The sequence below is a fragment of the Rhinatrema bivittatum genome, chromosome 3, assembly GCF_901001135.1.
Source record: "Rhinatrema bivittatum chromosome 3, aRhiBiv1.1, whole genome shotgun sequence".
Classification (NCBI taxonomy): Eukaryota; Metazoa; Chordata; class Amphibia; order Gymnophiona; family Rhinatrematidae; genus Rhinatrema; species Rhinatrema bivittatum.
In genome coordinates this window covers 238,568,751-238,589,507 of record NC_042617.1, presented here as the reverse complement: position 1 = coordinate 238,589,507, position 20,757 = coordinate 238,568,751, and positions in this window count along the sequence as shown.

Genomic DNA, 20,757 nt, shown 5'->3' with positions numbered 1-20,757 from the left:
CAGCAACACACAGGTTTTGTGACATGCTATAAATAATGACAATTAAGGAGGTAAATTAGTTTATTCTTTCATATGTTTCTTTTTCTTTCTTTTTTCACATACACCTTTAAGAAAGCACAAGAATAAAATGCAGTGGTCCAAAATGCATTTAAGGAGAGATCATTAAAAGAATGAGACATTGCCCTGTGCTGAGCTGCTTTCTGTAACAGGGATCTACTACTATTAAAAGTATCTATTATGCCTCATCAGTATGCTGAGCAGGATGGATGTAGAATGCTCAGCGTAGAAGTCTGCATTGAGAAATGAAATGGAAACTCATAACTTTTACATACAAGGGGGTTCATTTTTTACTTATGTAAGATGTAAAAAATCCATAAGCAGGGTGCTGCTTAGGAAACAAGAAATACAAAATAGGATCACTGTTTCATTTGATAGGACTATAAAGATTCAAACCTTGAAAAGATTCTTTTTTGCTACAGCCTGTTTTAATGAGATACAACTGATAAATTTCTGATACATGCAGGAGTGATGGGTGATTTTTTACTGTGCAATATACAGAAAGATGTACTTGGGATAGTGCAGACTTTGTATGCCCTCAATTTTAAACATGATAAACATAGGAAAGATAATTTTATAACAATCCATAAGTTATGCTAATTTTGACAGCAATTATGCACATAAATTTGCTTTAAAAATGATTCAAAGAACAAGCCAAAGTTGCACATAAGTTCCATGCAAATCTCATCTCTGCCCCATTGCCACCACACAGAATGCCCATTTGCTGTGTGCATAAAAGGATGCGTGAAATTAGATTATGCAGTATGCACACACTTTTATGTGCAAAACCCCAGTGCAGTTTTATAATTAAGCATTTACGTACATGAAATCATGTTTTATGTGCATAAACGACTTTGAAAACTACACCCTTAATGGCTTAATTGAAACAATATAGGGTTGTGTTATATTTCATTAGATACCTAATTTAATAATTTTTTTTTTTAGCAAAATTGGCATTAAAATAATACAATTGCTTGTATTAAGGATGTGGTTTCACAGATAAAGTAGAAGAATATGTCTGATACTAATTTTAGAAACAAAGGGGCAATATTCAGCGCTATTTAACTGGATGAATTAGGACTTATCCAGCTAAGTAGCAGCGGTTGAATATTTGGCCCTACTGAACGACTGCCACTTGTCCTGATAACTAGTTATCCAGCTGATTAGCCTCATAAGTGGTGAGCAAGGTGAGGGCATTCTGAGTTGGAGCCAACTTAGCCAAATAAGTAATCTGGCTAACTCAGATATTGTTAGCGCTCACCCCGCCAGGAGGGCGGAATTGGCAATCTGTTAAAGACCTGGTCCCCAAAGGGGAGGAGTTAGCAATCTGTTATAGATCTGCTTCCCCAGAGGGGAGGAGTTAGTAGTCTGTTATGAATCTGGCTGCTGGATACTCCCTTTGAAGCAGGTGTTAACAATCTGTTAGCGAACACCCTGCCAAGGGACGGAGTAGCACTCTGTTACGGATCTTGACAAGGAGTAGCAATCTTTTAGTGCTCTGCTCTTCCAGAGGGAAGGAGTAGCAACTGTTATGCTTTGTTCCTGTAGAAAGATGAACCAGCAACCTGTATGATTACCATGGGGAGATAGCTATCTGATATGGATCAGCTTCCACAGAGAGAGGAGTAATGGCTCCCACAGAGTGGCAAATGATAATACCACTCTATTAGTGTAGGAGTAACACTTAGTAGAAAAAGTGAATCCCTGGGCCGATGGCAGATGACAGCACCCTCAAGTGGAGATCCTGAGAGGGACCACTGGCTAGGCTGGAGTATTGAGACAAACACAGATAGTTCTTTATTAGACTGGAAGTAGAACCACCAGAGATGGCAGTAGTGAGTTGATATGCCCGGCAGGGCTGAAGTCCCTCTGATACTGGAACTACGATCTCTGAGTTGCTGAGCTGTAAGGAGAGACTATAGATAGTGAGTAGACAGGGTATGCTGGGTATAACCAGTGGTAGATGATACACTCACAATTGTAGATCTCTGTAGTGCCTTCTTTATGTAACAGAGAGTCTTCAGTATACAGGAACAGGAGCCACAGGCGAGTACTGGTTTCTATACAGTCTGAAATAGAACTCAAAATAACTGTGTATGGGATGGCTTCTGGAATAGAAGAGAGGCTAGAAGAAATTTAGGAACATAGGCCCTCGTGGAGTGAGTACCATTTCCTATCTGTTAATCTGTAATAGTAATCCATAAGATATAGGTATGCGATATCTCCTGAGGAAGAAGAGAGTATGAGAAAGGAATTAGGAACATAGGCCCTCATGGAGCAAGTACCGATTCTCATCTGCAATCTGCAATGGTAACTCACGATCTCTGTACCTGAAATAACGTCTTAGACTGAAGGGAGCCTTAGCGATTAAGAACAATGGCCCTCGTGGAGCGAGTACCGGTTCCTGTCTGTAATAGGACTCACAGTTCATGTCTGCGATCGCCTCCAGGCAATAGGAGTCTTCTGAGTCTTCAGGAACGTAGGCCCTTGAGAAGCGAGTACCGGATCCCGTCCAACAATCTGAAATCAAGAATAGAGAGAGTGGAGCCCCCGAGGAGCGGGTACTCCTGGTAAGTTTGAAAAGGCCGAGCAGTAGAGAAGAATTCCCCTTGCTGACTCGGAACGTGGTTGCAAGTAGCATGGACTGCCGAAGCAAGTCCTTTTAAATTGAAAATGGATGACATCATTACGGGGAGACGCCCCCGAGGTTCACGCCCATGCTGGTACAAAGTCTGGAGCGCACGTGCGCGCGCCCTTACTTCATCAGGAACATGGCGGATCTGTAGCGTCAAGCCAACCTGGGGATACCGGGACCAAGAGGTGGGGAAAAGCTGCGGCTGCATCTGTCCGTCTGAGCTGAATGGAGTCTCCACAAAGGTAGAGAGGGTGGATCGAGAGCGAGAATAGGCACGAACGCAACAGATATTCAGAGTTAGCCAGATAACTTTTGCTATCCTCCAGTCTTCAGGTACAATGGATGATTTTTAGGGATGTGAATCGTTTTTGAACGATTAAAATTATCGTCAGATAATTTTAAAATCGTCCAAAATCGTTAGATACGCGATACAATACAAATGCCCCCGATTTATCGTCAGGGGCATTTGTATTGTATCGTTAAATAGGGCGCGGGAAAACCGGCATACCAAAAAAACCCTAAAACCCACCCGAACCTTTAAAACAAATCCCCCACCCTCCCGAACCCCCCCAAAATGTTTTAAATTACCTGGGGTCCAGTGGGGGGGGGTCCCAACGCGATCTCCTCCCGCTCTCTGGCCACCGCTGTGTTGAGAAATGGCGCCGGTGGCCCTTTGCCCTTATCATGTGACAGGGCAAAGGTAGCGCCGGCGCCATTTTGTTTCCTGGCTCCCGACGTCACGCGTGCGGGAGATCGCCCCCAGACCCCCGCTGGACCCCCAGCCCGTATGACATAGTGAGGGCAAAGGTAGCGCCAGCGCCATTTTGAAGATTGGCAATACGGCCCGCGTGCAGGAGGTCGCTCCCGGACCCCTGCTGGACTTTTGGCAAGTCTTGTGGGGGTCAGGAAGCCCCCCCCAAGCTGGCCAAAAGTCCCTGGGGGTCCAGCGGGGGTCCGGGGACGATCTCCCGCACGCGTGATGTCGGAAGCCAGGAAACAAAATGGCGCCGGCGCTACCTTTGCCCTGTCACATGATAAGGGCAAAGGGCCACCGGCGACGATTTTTAACGATTTTTAGAAAAAAAAAAACTCGACGATCAGATTTCCCTCCCCCCCAGCCAAAATTGATCGTTAAGACGATCAATTACACGATTCACACCTCTAATGATTTTAATGATGTTACAAATTTTTACTAATAGGTCTGAAATTTCATTTTTTAGTTCCTTCAGAACTCTGGGGTGTATACCATCCGTTCCGGGTGATTTACTACTCTTCAGTTTGTCAATCAGGCCTACCACATCTTCTAGGTTCACCGTGATTTGATTCAGTCCATCTGAATCTTTACCCACGAAAACCTTCTCCATTATGGGTACCTCCTCAACATCCTCTTCAGTAAGCAAAGAAATCATTTAATCTTTCCGCGATGGCCTTATCTTCTCTAAGTGCCCCTTTAACCCTTCGATCATCTAACGGTCCAACTGACTCCCTCACAGGCTTTCTGCTTCGGATATATTTAAAAAGGTTTTTACTGTGAGTTTTTGCCTCTACAGCCAACTTCTTTTCAAAGTCCCTCTTAGCCTGTCTTATCAATGTTTTACATTTAACTTGCCAATGTTTATGCTTTATCCTATTTTCTTCTGTTGGATCCTTCTTCCAATTTTTGAATGAAGATCTTTTGGCTAAAATAGCTTCTTTCACCTCCCCTTTTAACCATGCCAGTAATCGTTTTGCCTTCTTTCCACCTTTCTTAATGTGTGGAATACATCTGGACTGTGCTTCTAGAATGGTATTTTTTAACAATGACCACGCCTCTTGGACATTTTTTACTTTTGTAGCTGCTCCTTTCAGTTTTTTTCTAACAATTTTTCTCATTTTATCAAAGTTTCCCTTTTGAAAGTTTAGCACGAGAGCTGTGGATTTGCATACTGTTCCTCTTCCAGTCATTAAATCAAATTTGATCATATTATGATCACTATTGCCAAGCGGCCCCACCACCGTTACCTCTCTCACCAAGTCCTATGCTCCACTGAGAATTAGATCTAAAATTGCTCCCTCTCTCATCAGTTCCTGAACCAATTGCTCCATAAAGCTATCATTTATTCCATCCAGGAACGTTATCTCTCTAGCGTGACCCGATGATACATTTACCCAGTCAATATTGGGGTAATTGAAGTCTCCCATTATTACTGCACTACCAATTTGGTTAGCTTCCCTAATTTCTCTTAGCATTTCACTGTCTGTCTCACCATCTTGACCAGGTGAATGGTAGTATACCCCTATCACTATAGTCTTCCCCGACACACAAGGGATTTCTACCCATAAAGATTCAATTTTGTATTTAGTCTCATGCAGGATGTTTATCCTGTTGGACTCTATGCCATCCCAGACATAAAGCACCACACCTCCTCCCGAGTGCTCCTCTCTGTCATTGCGATATAATTTGTACCCCGGTATAGCACTGTCCCATTGGTTATCCTCTTTCCACCATGTCTCTGAGATGCCAATTAAGTCTATGTCATCATTCACTGCTATACATTCTAATTCTCCCATCTTACTTCTTAGACTTCTGGCATTAGCATACAAACATTTCAAAGTTTGTTTTTTGTTTGTATTTTCATTCTGCTTTTTAATTGATAGGGATAAGTTTGAATTTTTTAACTCAGGTGAGTTTTTAGTTACAGGCACTTGGACTGCTTTTCTAATTATTGGAACCTCACTGTCGGGATGCCCTAATTCTAATGCACCATTAGTATCCTTTAAAGATACCTCCCTCCGAACCATGCGCTGCTGAGCGACTGTCGGCGTTCCCCTTTGTTCTAGTTTAAAAGCTGCTCTATCTCCTTTTTAAAGGTTAGCGCCAGCAGTCTGGTTCCACCCTGGTTCCACCCAAATGCTTCCCCAGTTCCTAACAAAACTGAATCCCTCTTCCTTGCACCATCGTCTCATCTACGCATTGAGACTCCGGAGCTCTGCCTGCCTCTGGTGACCTGCGTGTGGAACAGGGAGCATTTCAGAGAATGCTACCCTGGAGGTTTTGGATTTAAGCTTTCTACCTAAGAGCCTACATTTGGCTTCCAGAACCTCCCTCCCACATTTTCCTATGTCGTTGGTGCCCACATGTACCACGACAGCCGGCTCCTCCCCAGCACTGTCTAAAATCCTATCTAGGTGACGCGTGAGGTCCGCCACCTTCGCACCAGGTAGGCATGTTACCAGGTGATCCTCATGCCCACCAACCATCCAGCTATCTACATTCCTAATAATCGAATCACCAACTATGACGGCCGACCTAACCCTTCCCTCCTGGGAAGTAGGCCTTGGGGAGATATCCTCAGTGCAAAAGGACAATGCAAAAGGACAGATCTAAACCACTTATCAATATTGCTAATCTGTTTACAATTAAAAACATTCATAAAATACATAAAGCAGAAAATAACTATAAAATCATAGCAATAACATTAAACATTCTATATAACATTGAAACAAAGCAAGATAAGATTCCTCATAGAAAATTATCAATCCACAGTATAATAAAAGCAGTCAGCAAGTCATAATGTATATTAAAAGCAAGCTGGAAGAAGTGCACTTTAATCACGTTTCTGAAGCTGAGAATTGAGGATTCAGATTTAATATAACCTAGCACACTATTCCATAGCACAAGGTCCTGAACAACAAAACAATTGTTCAGGTGACTCATCTAATCTGATCTGCTTAAATGATGGAACACACAATAATCTCTGGGACTCTGATCTTAAACTTCTTGTAGGCTCTTATAGTTAAGCACTACATTGAAGGTTGGTGGAACTAAGCTGTTAATGCCCTTCAAAACTAGTATCAAGATTTTTAATTCAATTTTCCAAATGATGTGCTATCAATAGAGCTTAACTAATGGAGAAATATGTTGACAGATCAATGTTCCAGTAATTATGCATGCTGCCGTATTTTGTACAACTTGCATAGCACATAAAGATGATTGCAGCAAGCCAGCAAATAAAATATTGCAGTAATCAAATGAGGAAATAACCAGCATATGCATTACTGATTTTAAATCTATTTAATTTATAAAAGGGTACAATCTATGCAGCACGCACACTTTATAGAAGGCACTTTTTACAATCTTGTTGATGTGTGGCCACAAAGATAATTTTGTGTCCATAATAATGCCAATGTTGTGAGCTTAACAATGGTGACAGATGATGGAAATCTAGCAAGATATAAGATTTCCATCTTTTCCATACTTAGCACTAACTTATGATCAGCAAGCCAAGTTTTTAATATTGATAGACAATTAGAGACTCTTCCAATAGAATTAGTAGTTCCTTAAAAAGTTTTCTTTAGAGATACTAATTTCTGACTTCCTCCATTGACTCTCACCACATCACAGCTTCTGTTTAGATAATAACTGGTCTGGGCCAAACCAAGGACCTTTATGACATTTATTAATTGTTTTATTTTATTTCTTTTTTTAATTTTTTATTTATGCTGATTTTTACAATCTTACAAAGAAGAAAAAGAAACAATTTAATTACAGATTCTCAATTTTCATATAATTCAGTAATATTTCTAATAAAGTGTATTACTAATCTGTAATAATAAAGAATAAGGAAAAAGAAAACTCCAGGTTAGAAAAAAGAAATTTGAGCGGTCTAAGGAAAACAGGAAAACCTTTTACAATTTTCAATTGTTTTATTTTTAATCGGAGCAAATACATCTAATGCTGATTGTAAGGAATCTTTGCAAAGAGACACCACATCATCAGCACAGGTTACCAAGTAGGGATGTGCATTCGTTTGCAGCGTATTGGCAATTTGCAACGTATACGTCCCTATCCGTTCTATTCGTGGGTTCGCAAAACGGATCGCGATCCCCACGAATACAAACATATCATACGTTTCATTCTTTTGGCTCACAATGATTTGATTTCTTAGCGGCCATTTGAAATAGGAGAAGGCCATTGGGGGGATTATCCTTAGCAAAAACCAGTCCTTTCCTGTGAGTCATAAGTTTCCTCACAGCCGCTCTCACTCAGTGCCTATATTGGTACAGCAGTGCTCTTTTAAGCCAAGAAGGCAGTGAAGTGGGAGTCTGTGGGCAGTTTTCCAGAGTCACCTATATTGGTACAACAGCTCTTTTAAGTCAAGGAGGCAGTGCCTCGTGGGGGTCTGAATGAAGGAGGAGACATAGAGTTTGACATCATCCGCAATGACAATGACACCTTTACAGTGAAATACACACCGCAGCAACTTCTAACACCAGGACTCCATGTACCAGAATCACCCGCTTCACAAAGGGTCTGCTGCCTGCAATAAAGCTTATGAATAGGATAGAGAAACTGCATATTAGCCAAATTGCTAGCAAGCTTTCACACACTGTTCTTATTGTCTTTTAGTAATGCTGATAGATTTCACTTATGCTTGCCAAACTAGTGACCTTGTTGAGTATATAGAACTGACCAGAACAAAGGACGCATTATGTATAAGGCAGTATTAGTGTTGCAATTCCTTTCACAGCACTTACAGAACTGCAATTCCCGACAGCCTCTCCGGCGATTGACGTATCAGTATTCACATGACCTGAAGCCAGAACAAAGGAGAAAAATCGGGAAAGTTCCACGCTGAAAGAGGGAGGGGGGCATCACATAGCCCCTCAGTTGAGATATGCTGCCTCAGCAATGTGTAGCACGCATGTGTAAAAGATAAGAAGTATGAAATGTATAAAAAGTTTCTCCCTGCAAAGGGGGGTGTGCAGTTTTACTGAAAACCATTTCAGCTGCATCTAATTGCTAGCAAATAAAACTTTTCCTTCTCGGACCAGTGCCTGAAGTCTTCAGTTTGTACCTGCTGTTTGTTATGCTATTACATTGGCGAGCCAGCCAGGAGTCTTCGGGAAATGAGATATTTCTCTCTTCCCTCTTTTATTTTTGAATCGACCCGGTGTGATAGCCGACGGCCAGCGCCCTAGACGCCCGGTGAGTGTGCACCGCTGATTTCAGTGACCGAGCTCAGGGGCTGCCATGCGGCAGGTCACGCCACAGCCGAGGGGATTGGTGGTACCGAGAAGGAACTGATTACCATGGAGATTCCAGAACCAGGCGAGTATACTCAGGGTTAGATTGCCAGTCTCCGTTGAGGCTGAAGGGAGGCCTGTTCAACCTCCAAACCAGGCACTAGTAGGAACGAGGTTCCAAAACCCGCCTGCCAGGTACCGGGAGGAACAGGGAGGGGGGGCTTCCTGTTGTGTGAAAGAGAGTGAGTGTCATCGCAGTTCTGGATCGGGCGACTGCATTCCAGTCAGTGGGATTATGATCCTATTGTGTCTGGCGGATCAGGACCCCTTACCGGTCCGCCGTCCCTTCCCTCCTTTGTCTGTCAACCTATCCTTTGGCAAATCATTTAGGATGGGCGAGGGTGGGTCTACACCGTTGTCCTTAATGATTAAGCATTTTGAGGAAGTTTTCAACCCCAGTGTATGTACAAAGGGCGGCATGATTCAGAGATGCCAGGTTATGTGGCCTGGCCTCGGACGAACAGTTGACTGACCCGAGGAGGGCTCCTTTGATTTCAGTTGGGCTGCTAGATGCCAGAACATAGTGGTAGTCGAGGGAAACCCTGGATGCCCGGACGACATTCCTTACATTGAGGGGTGGATCAAAGTTATTCGCAATCCGCCTAAGTGGGCCAAGTCCGGAGTAGAAAAGGCAGCTGTAATCATGTTCAGTACTCTCAGAAAGAAAGGACCCATGAAAAACTCCGTTCCGCTTTTTCCTGCCCTAAGCCCAAGGACTAAGTGCCGGAACCTGAAATCACTGATCATAGCCAGGCTTGCGAGCCAGGTAAACCCATATTCCCTGCGAGCCAAGAGGAAGACCTGCCACTCCCGGAGTATGTCCCAATGTATCTCAATGTGCACAGACATCACAGGAGGGAGGCAGACAAAACGGAGGCTTCTGACCCGGACATCTCGGACTATGATGACGCTGTGGGAAATATACTCCCGTCCCCAGAAGAGTCTCAGGATCCAGTTAGTTCCTCCACTGGGACAACCCACAGAAGGAGGGCTACGGATGTGCGTCAGAGCGCACGCAGGGAGCCATCTCAGAGCCAGAGGGAGAAAACGTCCTGGAAAGTAGCCGAACCCCCGGACCAGGGAGGCCCGTCCCAGCAACCTGGAACCACAGCTCATTTGTTCCCTATCAGGCAAACCGTAACCTATGTTCCACAAGAAGGAGACGGGGGCAGGCTGCTACCAGTTCCAGTACCCGTGTACACCTACGTGCCCTTTAATAGTAGCGACCTGCTCAACTGGAAGTTATATGGACCGTCTTACGAAGAAAAACCGGAACAATTTATAGAAATGGTAGCAGGACTCATAACCAGCCACAACCCCAATTGGACAGATATACGTCAGCTAAACTCCTATCTGCTCACATTGGAGCAGAGACGCCAAATACAGCAGAACCTGGAAGAGGCTGTGAGGGCTAGCACCCCTCAGGGGAGTGATCCCGCCACTCGAATCACGCAACTAGTCCCTCAGACCGACCCCGCCTGGGACCACCAGACCGACAGAGGAAGAGCTGACATCACCACGTGCCAACAAGCCTACTTGGCGGCCCTGAAAAAAGGAAAATAGAAAATAACAAACATGAATAAGATTCATGATGTCATCCAGAAGAAGGACGAGAGTCCTGGAGACTTCCTGGAACGAATCATGGACATGTACAGCAAACACAGCCCATTTGACCCGGAGGACCTTGGAAACCGACAAATGGTGGTCATGAGCTTTGTAAGTCAGTCCGCTCCCGATATCCAAAAGAAGCTGCAGAAGGCCAAAGGCTTTGAGGGCATGAGCCTCAGCCAGCTAAAAGCCATAGCAGACCGGGTGTTTAGAAACAGAGAAGTGGAAGAGAAAAGAGAAGCAAGTAGACGTATGACAGAGAAAGTGACCCTGTTGGCCGCCACCCTCGAGGATACTCGGACGGGGAGAGGCCGAGATGGCGACGGACCGCAAAGAGGAGGAAGGACAAGGCCCCCTCTGTGAAAGAATCAGTGTGCATATTGCAAGAAGGAAGGCCATTGGAAGCAAGACTGCGAGGAGTGGCAAGAGAAATACGGGAGCCCGGCAGCGGACACTCATGAGAGAGGTGGGCCGGTGCCGCCACACAGAGGCCGAGGGGGTAGGAGGTTAGATAACCCCCACTGGCAGATGGTGGTGGAGGTAACAAGGGAGCATACAGCCTGAAGGTACCGGGAGGGAAGAGTTCCCCTTCCCCCCTGAACACTCCTGAAACAGGGAGTTCTGACCTGGATGCGTCTCCCACAAGGATTTCAGAATTTGCCGACCCTGTCCGGAGAACAACAGGCTAGAGACCTGAAGATGTACCGGGTTGATCATGGCCCAGTTGTTCAGTATGACGATGACCTTTTTAATCGCCCGTGAGACATATCAAGAATGAAAGAAGACAACACTCTCTCTCCTGAGGCTTCCGGCTGCCCAGGGATAATGGCCAGCCAGAGGAAAGCCCAAATTTGCGAAACTCGGGAAGAGTACCTGGGCTTCTACAACCACGAAGGAACACGAAGCCTGGGAACATCCCGAATCCAGGCCATCTGTGGCCAACCCACGTCAACCAACAAGAAGAAACTGAGAGCACTACTGGGGGCTGCCGGCCGTGCCACAGGCCGGAGCTGGGGACCCTGGAGGAGCTGAAACAGGCACTCACGACACCCCCGGCTTTGGGCCTGCCTGATGTAACGAGGCTGGTCAAAAAAAACAGGCAGTGCTCTGCAAGAACCCCGCTGTACAGATACAGGATACAACTATTTTATTTATAAGTTATTTATTTATAAGTTATTTATTTATGTTATTATCCAAGTTTCACTCTCTCTGTTCTATGTAAGACATTATAAATTATTCTTTATATTGTCATTGTAATTGTTGAAATGTGAACCGAAGTGATTAGTAACATTGTTACCTGAACTGCGGTATATAAAACTGTTAAATAAATAAATAAATAAACTACTCTGAACCCGGCCACCCTCCTCCCAGCCCCAGAACCAGTAACACATGACTGTGAAGAAATCATGACCACCATACACGCCAGCCGACCAGATTGGAGGACCAGCTCACGTACCTCCAGCCCGAGGATTCCGTACAATGCTAGTGGCAGTATGCACGTATACTGGGTGGATGGAAGCTGTGCCCACCCGAACCGAGACAGCAAAAGAAGTTGTTTCCTTCCTGTTGCACCATATCCTGCCCAAGTATGGCCTCCCCAGACAAATCAACTCGGTTAACGAACCCGCCTCTTCCAGTGAAGTCGCCCAGTAACTGAGTGCACGACTGCAACTGAATTGGAAGTTACACTTTACCTGGCACCCCCAGAGCAGCTGGGGGTGCCATCCAGTGCTTCTACCATGTGACAGGGGCTGGCCAATGGCACGGATACCCTGTCACATGGAAAGGGCAAAGGGCCATCGGCGCCATCTTTATGAGTGGCAGCTGACGGCCCGAGAACGGGAGATCGCTCCCGGGACCACCACTAGAACACCAGGTAATTTAAAAATGTTTTGGGGGGGATCGGGAGGGTGGGAGAAGTTAAGGAGTCATCTTTAAAGGGTCGAGTGGGGTTTTTTTTAATTGGGCCATCGGCGCCATTTTTGAGTGGCAGTCAAAATGGCGCCGATGGCCCGAGAGCGGGAGATCGGTCCCCGCGCCCTCACTGGGCAAAACCCTCCTCCTAAACTTTCATCGTGCCCATCCGGGTAAACCCCGACCTCCAAGAGGGGGGAGTAAAGGGGGGGTACTGTTACATGTGCCGTCCATGGCAGACCCACTGCACGGCCCCCTCATATTTCTACAGTGACTCCAGCCTCTGGTTCTTCCTCGCTGGCGACGGTCGGCGGTCAGCTCAATCCTAGGCCTCCCCCGGTGCCTCCGGCCCTGCCACAGTCCCCGGAGTTCCCGGTCCTGCTACCACTTCTCGTCAGGCCTCTCCACGTGGCCTGAAGAGAGATGCTGCTACTCATGCCGCGCCCCTCCGTAGACGAGCATCATTGATCCTAAAGTAGGGACTGCGGTGGGAACCTAGCCATGGCCCTGGATGATGACGTCAACCTAGCTACAGTATTTAAGCTCAGGCTCTGCTTCCTTGCGTTGCCTTTGCAACATGTCTCCTTGCTGGTCGAGTACTCTTTGCCTCCTAGAGATTCATCTCATTCCTGCGTTCCTGTTTCTCATTGTTCCTGGATCCCGTCTCCTCGTTCCTACCTTACTTCAACCTCGGATTGACTTTGACTTTGCCATTGATTCTCTCCAAGCCTAGACCTTCGCTTTGCCTGACTTTGCTATATGATTCTATCCAAGCCCAGACCTTCGCTTTGCCTGACTTCACCATTGACTCTCTCCAAGCCCAGACCTTCGCTTGGCCTGACCATGACATTGACTCTCTCCAAGCCCGGACCTCCACTTCGCCCGACTATGCTACTGCCTTTCTCAAGACCCAGACCTCTGCTTCATCTGACTACACTACTCCCTATCTCCAGCGCCAGACCTCTGCTTCGTCTGACTACGCTACTGCCTATCTCCAGACCCAGACCTCTGCTTCCCCTGACTAGGCTACTGCCTATCTCCAGACCCTTTCCTGTGAGTCACTTATAACTCACGGGAAAGGGCTGGTTTTTGCTATGGATACTCCCACATGGCCTTCTCCTATTTGAAATGGCCGCTAAGAAATCACTGCTAACCAAAAGAATGAAACTAATATGATATGTTTTATTTGTGGGGGATCACCATGCATTTTGCGAACCCACGAATACAACAAATAGGGACTTATGCATTGCAGATTGCACATTCGTTGAAAATGAATGCACATCCCTAATAGCCCCTGGACTCAGACACTCTGCCCTGAGAGCTAAGAGTCATGTAGCCTTGAGTAGCCTCAGGTCTTAGAATCTCTGTCCTGTGAAACTAAGGTAACAGACTCAAAGCTTTGAATGGCCTCTGGACTGTGACTCTGTAGGCAGATCTACATATATCATAAACTTTTTAAGCTTATGTTTTATATCCAAGTCTTTCAGAAAGAAACTCTTCCTATTTTGTCTTGATTAATTGGTTTTATTAAATGTATTAAATTTACCACAATAAACTTAAGGATTGTCAGATTTTTAAGAGATTACATATCCAGCAATTGTCTCAGATAGGAAAATATACTTTTGTGCATATAAAATTAATAAGGCATTAGCATAGCAGATTAAGTTTTAAACTGTTACTTTATCAAGTTAAAGCGTTCTACATAACCCAGCTGGCAGGAATTTAAAATACCTAAACCTTTAAATGCAATCAGTCTCAGGATCACTTTCTTGCTGTCATGGCTGGGCTGGCCAATTTGAGGATGCTTCCAAGCAGGGGGGAGCAGGAGTCAGGAGCAGGCAGGTCAGGCATAGATTGTTTGCCTGACCTGCCATCTTAGCTTTGGATTAAGTTCTCCGGTGCTGGTGGTTGGCACAGGAGCAAGGAGGACATTGGGAAGACACAAGGTAAGCTATGTTCAAAGTTAGCAGAACCAGGGCAGACAGGAATAGGATAGAACACACAGGCAGGAATGAGGTAAACCACACAGGCAGGAATAAATGCAAACAGTATCGGCCACTGGGAGGTCTGTACCAGACACAAGAGGGCCACTGGGAGACCCACAGGGAGCAGAAACACAACTGGGAAGCACACAGACAAGGGAGGACACTGGAGGGCTTAGATAGGACAGGACAAGACACAGAATTCAGGCAGACAGCATAGGTCCAAACAAGACAAAGGCAAGGCAAGGAGCCCAGACAAGAGGCAAGACAAGGCAGGAAAGATAATTTAGAAAGCATGAACAGAGCAGGAACTATACACAGAATAAACTCAAGGTTATACAGGCAAGAGCATAAGACCAAGTGGCCAAAGGCAGAGAGGAGACTCCACATTAAGGAGGAGAAAGGCTCTTATAGGGCTGGCTTTGTTGCATCATGTAGCCTTCAAAGTGGAGACTAGAGCTGATCCAACTGTGGATCAGTGAGCAAGTTGGAGATTTAAAGTGGAGATCTCTGTGTCAGCATGACACTGGGATAAGTTTGTTGGATGAAATACAAATGTGATTTCTAATATTTTTAAAGCAAATATTTTTAAGGATTAAATAAAAATTAGCTTACATTGAGAATAGGGTGCACATAAGGATTTAAGTTATTTCTACTGATCCCGCTTGGAGCGCATTGCGTGGAGAGAGGCGGTGGATGGATACTATACTTGGACAAGAGAGCAATATCTGACACCATGTTCTATAAAGAAAAAAAGATAATAAAGAAAAGAGATTCAGTGATAGAAAATATTTACCTCTTTTTGCTACGGTTGTTTATCAGATAATACAATGACACTCCTCCACCGCCCCACCCGCCTACAGTAATGATAGATTTCTTTGGGACTATGATTAGAGAAAAATTAATGGGTAACATGATTAGAAATAGCTATTTCTAATCATGTTGATTAGAAATAGCTATTTCCTTGAGTGAGGTATTAATTATCCTAATATTGTATATCTAACAATTTTGATTTTAGAGAATTCATCGTACTTGTTCATAGTGTGGAGACCCCTTGGAGTCTCCACTAGATGTCCCCTAGTCCCAGCCCTTAGGTAGTCCGCTGCAGAGGGACAACCCATTCATTACAGCATCTTCCTGTTGCATAGGAGGTGGATCCTTGGGCTGAGGTGAGGTTGACACAACCCATAGACGAGGGCCTACGGGTCCCCACCATCAGCAGGCGGAGAGGGCTATAGCTGGAGGCCACTGGAGCTTCACCTATACCAGCCCACGTTCCCCTCGGGTTGAGCCTTTGGGTGCCGGGGCCGGCAGGACTTAGGTAGGCCTCAGGGTAGGTAAAGGTAGTAGCTGGTTCAGCCCAGAGACAGGAGCCAGCAGGTGGCGTGGTCCTATCCTGGACAGGATGTGGAACAGGAACTCAAGCACCAAGGAACAAGAAGGAACTGAAGGTGCCTCAGGAAAGGAAGGCCGAAGCCTTAATAGTCTGTGTCCAGGCATTACTGTCCTGCTTGAATGGAAGCTGGTGGCACTTGGAAGGTGTAGCAAGCAACATGGAATTCTGGACTCAAGAAAGTCTGAGGCGAAGTCGTTCGTAGCAATGGTCAAGGCAAGGAGAAGGCAGGTGTGGTCAGACGTAGCAATAGTCAAGGCACGGAGAAGGTAGGCATGGTCAGACGTAGCAATGGTCAAGGTACAAAGAAGGCAGGCGTGGTAAGATGTAGCAATGCTCAGGCTTGGAGAAGGCAGGTGAGATCAGGAGTAGCAGTGGTCAGGTTTGGAGAAGGCAGGCAAGGTCAGGCATAGCAGTGGTCAGGCTTGTAGAAGACAGGCAAGGTCAGGCATAGCAGTGGCCAGGCTTGGAGAAGGCAGGTGAGGTCAGGCATAGCGATGGTCAGAACCAGGAAGTCAATCAGAACACTGACAAGGCGAACACAGAACAGGAGCCAAGAACTTGGAGAAACAGGAACACGAAGCAAGGCTCACGGAGAAGCAATGAGTACGAGGAAACCTGGAACAGGAGACCAAGGAGGCAAAGGCAACGCTTCAGTGCAAGGCCTGAGCATTTAAGTGCTGAGGGAAAAAGGGCCTTCTCAGTAGCAGGCCCTTTTCTCTGGAACTCACTACCCAACCCACTTCGTTTAATATCCAACCCTCAACAATTCAAAAAATCATTAAAAACACACTTTTTCCAAATGGCATTCAATACTCCTCCACAAACAACTCAACATCATTCCACAACCTAGTATCTTTCTCAATTCCCATAACTTTATTTCATTTTTCCTTTATTCCAAACCCTCCCCCCCACCCGCTACCCTTCCTGATCACAACTTGAATTCTGGCCCAGCTCCATTATTAGCCATTTTTGTTAATATTTTATTTTACCTTTAAGGTATATATCAGTTTTATGTATTTTTATATTATTTTTTTTAAGCTCGTTTCACTTATTTTATTTTATTCTTATTGTAAACCGTTTTGACAAGATACCCTGTTTTGAAAAGCGGTATATAAATACTTTTAAATAAATAAATAAAATAAACTGATGTCAGCATCTAGGTCTGCGGCCAGGTTTCTGCAGTGGGCCATTTAAAGGTTACACTGGTGCGCGCACGCGCTCCTAGGGAGCAGCGCGATGCTGCAGGTGGCATCTCTCTGCAAACCCCACAGAGAGGCCCGACGGATGGAGGCATCCTGGCTGGAGGTTCCAGGAAGTGGTGCAGGGCTGGAGGTGCTGGCGGAAGACCGAGGTCGGGACTAGTGGCCTACCGCCGCCTGCAATGAGCAGCTGGAGCCTGAAGCTTGTGTAGAGAGGTGAGAGGGCCATGCCATGGGTGGCGAGCGTAACTGTACCCCCCCTTTACGTCCCCTTCCTGGAGGTCAGGTTTGCCCGGATGGGCATGATGGAAACTCGAGAGGAGGGTCTTGTCCAAGATGTTATGAGCAGGATACCACGAATTTTCCTCTGGTCCATAACCCTCCCAAGAAAGGAGGTACTCCCATCGGCGAACTCTACGGCGGACATCTAGGACTTTATGGACTTTATACTTAGTATCAGTCTCTGCCACCAATGCAGGTGGCTCAGGGACCTTCCGGGTAGGCCAGGACAACAATACCAGCTTAATCAAAGAAACATGAAAGGTATTATGTATACCCAAGGAAGGAGGCAACCGAAGCTGGTAAGTCACAGGTCTGATGCGTCGGGTAATCAGGAATGGTCCAATGAATCTTGGAGCAAATCTCTGCGAAGGAATTCAGAGTCTAATATACTTGTTACTCAACCAGACTTTCTGGCCAGGAAGGAATTCAGGAGCTGCACGGCGATGACTGTCAGAAGTCTTCTTGGCCCAGGAAGCGGTCTGGCGCAGGTGAAGATTCTTCTGTTCCGACAATGTCTAAAGGTATCCGCAGTAGCCTGTGCCACCGGAGACATGCCATATGGGTAATGGTGGTCGAGGTTGTTTCCCATAGACTATAGAGAATGGTGATGTTCCAGTAGCTGTGGCGATGTGAGAGTTGTGGGAAAACTCTGCCCAGGATAAGAGGTCCAACCAGTTGTCTTGTTGGTCATTGATATTGCCCCGCAAGAATGCCTTCAGGGAGTGGTTCATCCGTTCAGCTTGCCTGTTGGCTTCGGGGTGAAAGGCGGTTGTGAGGCTGATATTAATACTGAATTTTCGGCAAAGGGAGCGCCAATATCTGGCAACGAATTGAGGACCTTGATCAGAAACAATATCCACTGGTAGGCCATGCAGTCTGAAAATGTGATGAAAAAAGAGACGTGCTAGCTCTGGTGCAAACGGGAGGCCCAGAAGAGGTACAAAATGGGCCATTTTTGAAAAAAGGTCTATGGTGACCCATATCACAGTATTACCCTTAGAAGGGGGCACATGCACGATGAAATCCATAGATAAGTGAGTCCACGGTTCCTCGGGTGCTGGAAGTGGTTGTAAAAGTCCCCAAGGTCGCCCAACCGGGAGTTTCTGTTGTGCGCACACATTACAGGATTTGACGTATGACTTAGCGTCGGAGACCAAAGTAGGCCACCAGAAAAACCTCTGGAGCAGTGCCACGGTTCACGCACATCCTGGGTGGCTGGAAAATTTGGAGTCATGTGCCAAGCGAAGAACTCTTTCCCAGAGTTGTCGGGGTACCACAGTTTTCCCAGTAGGAACTGGATGGGTAGCAGACAAGGAAATACAAGCTGGGTTGATGATGTGAGTTGGCTCTTCGGGGATGTCCTCAGGTTCAAAAGACCGGGATAAGGCATCTGCCCGGAGATTCTTATCCACAGGGCAGTAGCGGAGCACAAAATCGAACCTTGAAAAAAATAAGGTCCATCGAGCTTGACGGGCATTGAGGCGCTGGGTGTTACTTAGATCGCAAACGGATCCGGGCAGTTTGAAGGGCGCCAAGCCAGCAGGTGCTTGTGATGGGGAGGGCTACCCACCAGTGCTGATCACCTTGTAACAGCTAACATCCAAGGTAAAAAGACAAAAAGAAAATTGAAAAAACTGCCTTTGAAACTGAGGAGAGATTTCTGTGGGGAAAGCCATGATTCTGAGACCCGCCCCCTCCCCTGACATCATCGCAAACGGATCCGGGCAGTTTGAAAGGAGCCAAGCCAGCAGGCGCCGCGCACCGAAGGGGTGCGACAAAGGGGCACTCCCCTTTGTGCACCCTTTGTGTTATTTGTTTAATATGCTCCTTGTTATACCTTTTGCTTAATTGTTAAGAACTTTGATTTTGATGATTTTATTTTTGTAGATTGTAAGCCCTTTTAGGGGATAGTGAATTACCTATTTTACCTTATTATAAACTGATGTGATATCTCTTTTTGTAATGAACATCGGTATATAAAAACCGTAAATAAATAAATAAAATAAAATGTTCTAAGTTTTTCTGGTTGGTAAATACCATTAATTTATATTGTGCACCCTCAAGCCATGGATGCCACTCTTCAAGAACCAATTTAATGGCGAGCAGTTCGCGGTCCGCAATACTGTAGTTCTGCTCTGCCGATGAAAGTTTTCGAGAATAGAATGGGCATGAGACTGTGGTACCAGAAGCAGTACGATGACTTAGAACAGCTCCAGCCCCAGTGGCGGAAGTGTCCACCTCGACTAAAAATGGATGAGTCGGATCAGGGTGACGTAAGCAGGATCCCTTTTGGAAGGCTTCTTTCAAACGATGAAAAACGGTATTGGCCTCGGGCAGCCAATTCCGTGTATTTTGGCCCATCCAGGTCAGGGCCGTCAGAGGAGCAGCCAGTGTGGAGTAATATGGGATAAAGTGGTGATAATAATTAAGGAATCCTAAGAAGCGCTGGAGCGCTTTAAGTCCCACTGGTAGTGGCCAATCCCGGATCACCCTCAATTTATCTGGGTCCATGGAGAAGCCTTGAGGAGAGATTATATAGCCAAGGAACAGTAAACTGGACCTCTCGAACAAACACGTCCAGTTTTACAAACAAGTGGTTTTCTTGTAGGCATTGTAGTACCATTCGTATATAGGCCTGGTGGGTTTTGAGGTCCTTCGAAAATATGAGGATATTGTCCAGATAGACTATGACCTTGATATATAGCAGATCTCTGAAAATTTCATTCATCAACCACTGGAATACGGCTGGTGGATTGGAAAGGCCAAAAGGCATCACCAAATATTCATAGTGGCCATCTCTAGTATTAAAGGTGGTTTTCCAGATGTCATCAGGGCGGATTTTCACCAAGTTATACGCCCCATGTAAATCCAGCTTCGTGAAGATGGTAGCACCTTGGAGTCGATCAAATAGTTCAGAAAGCAACGGCAAGGGATATTTATCTTTATGGGTGATAGCATTTAGACTGTGGTAATTGATGCATGGTCTGAGTGATCCATCTTTCTGGGTCACAAAGAAGAATCCCGCTCTGGCGGGTGACGTGGATGGATGGATAAACCCTTTTGCCAGATTCTCCCAAATATATTCGGTTATAGCCTTAGTCTCAGGTAACGAAAGAGGATAGGTGCATCCACGAGGAGGCGTGGTTCCAGGAAGAAGGTCGATTGGACAATCGAACTGATGAAGAGGTGGGAGAAGATCGGCCTTTTGTTTAGAAAATACATCCTCATAGGCAGTGTATGGAGGAGGTATGCCAGAACACAAGAACATAAGAAATTGCCATGCTGGTCAGACCAAGGGTCCATCAAGCCCAGGATCCTGTTTCCAAAAGAGGAAAAACCAGGCCACAAGAATCTGGCAATTACCCAAACACTAAGAAGATCCCATGCTACTGATGCACTTAATAGCAGTGGCTATTCCCTAAATAAACTTGATTAATAGCCATTAATGGACTTCTCCTCCAAGAACTTATCCAAACCTTTTTTGAACCCATCTACACTAACTGCACTAACCACATCCTCTGGCAACAAATTCCAGAGCTTTATCGTGTGTTGAGTGAAAAAGAATTTTCTCTGATTAGTCTTAAATGTGCTACTTGCTAACTTCATGGAATGCCCCCT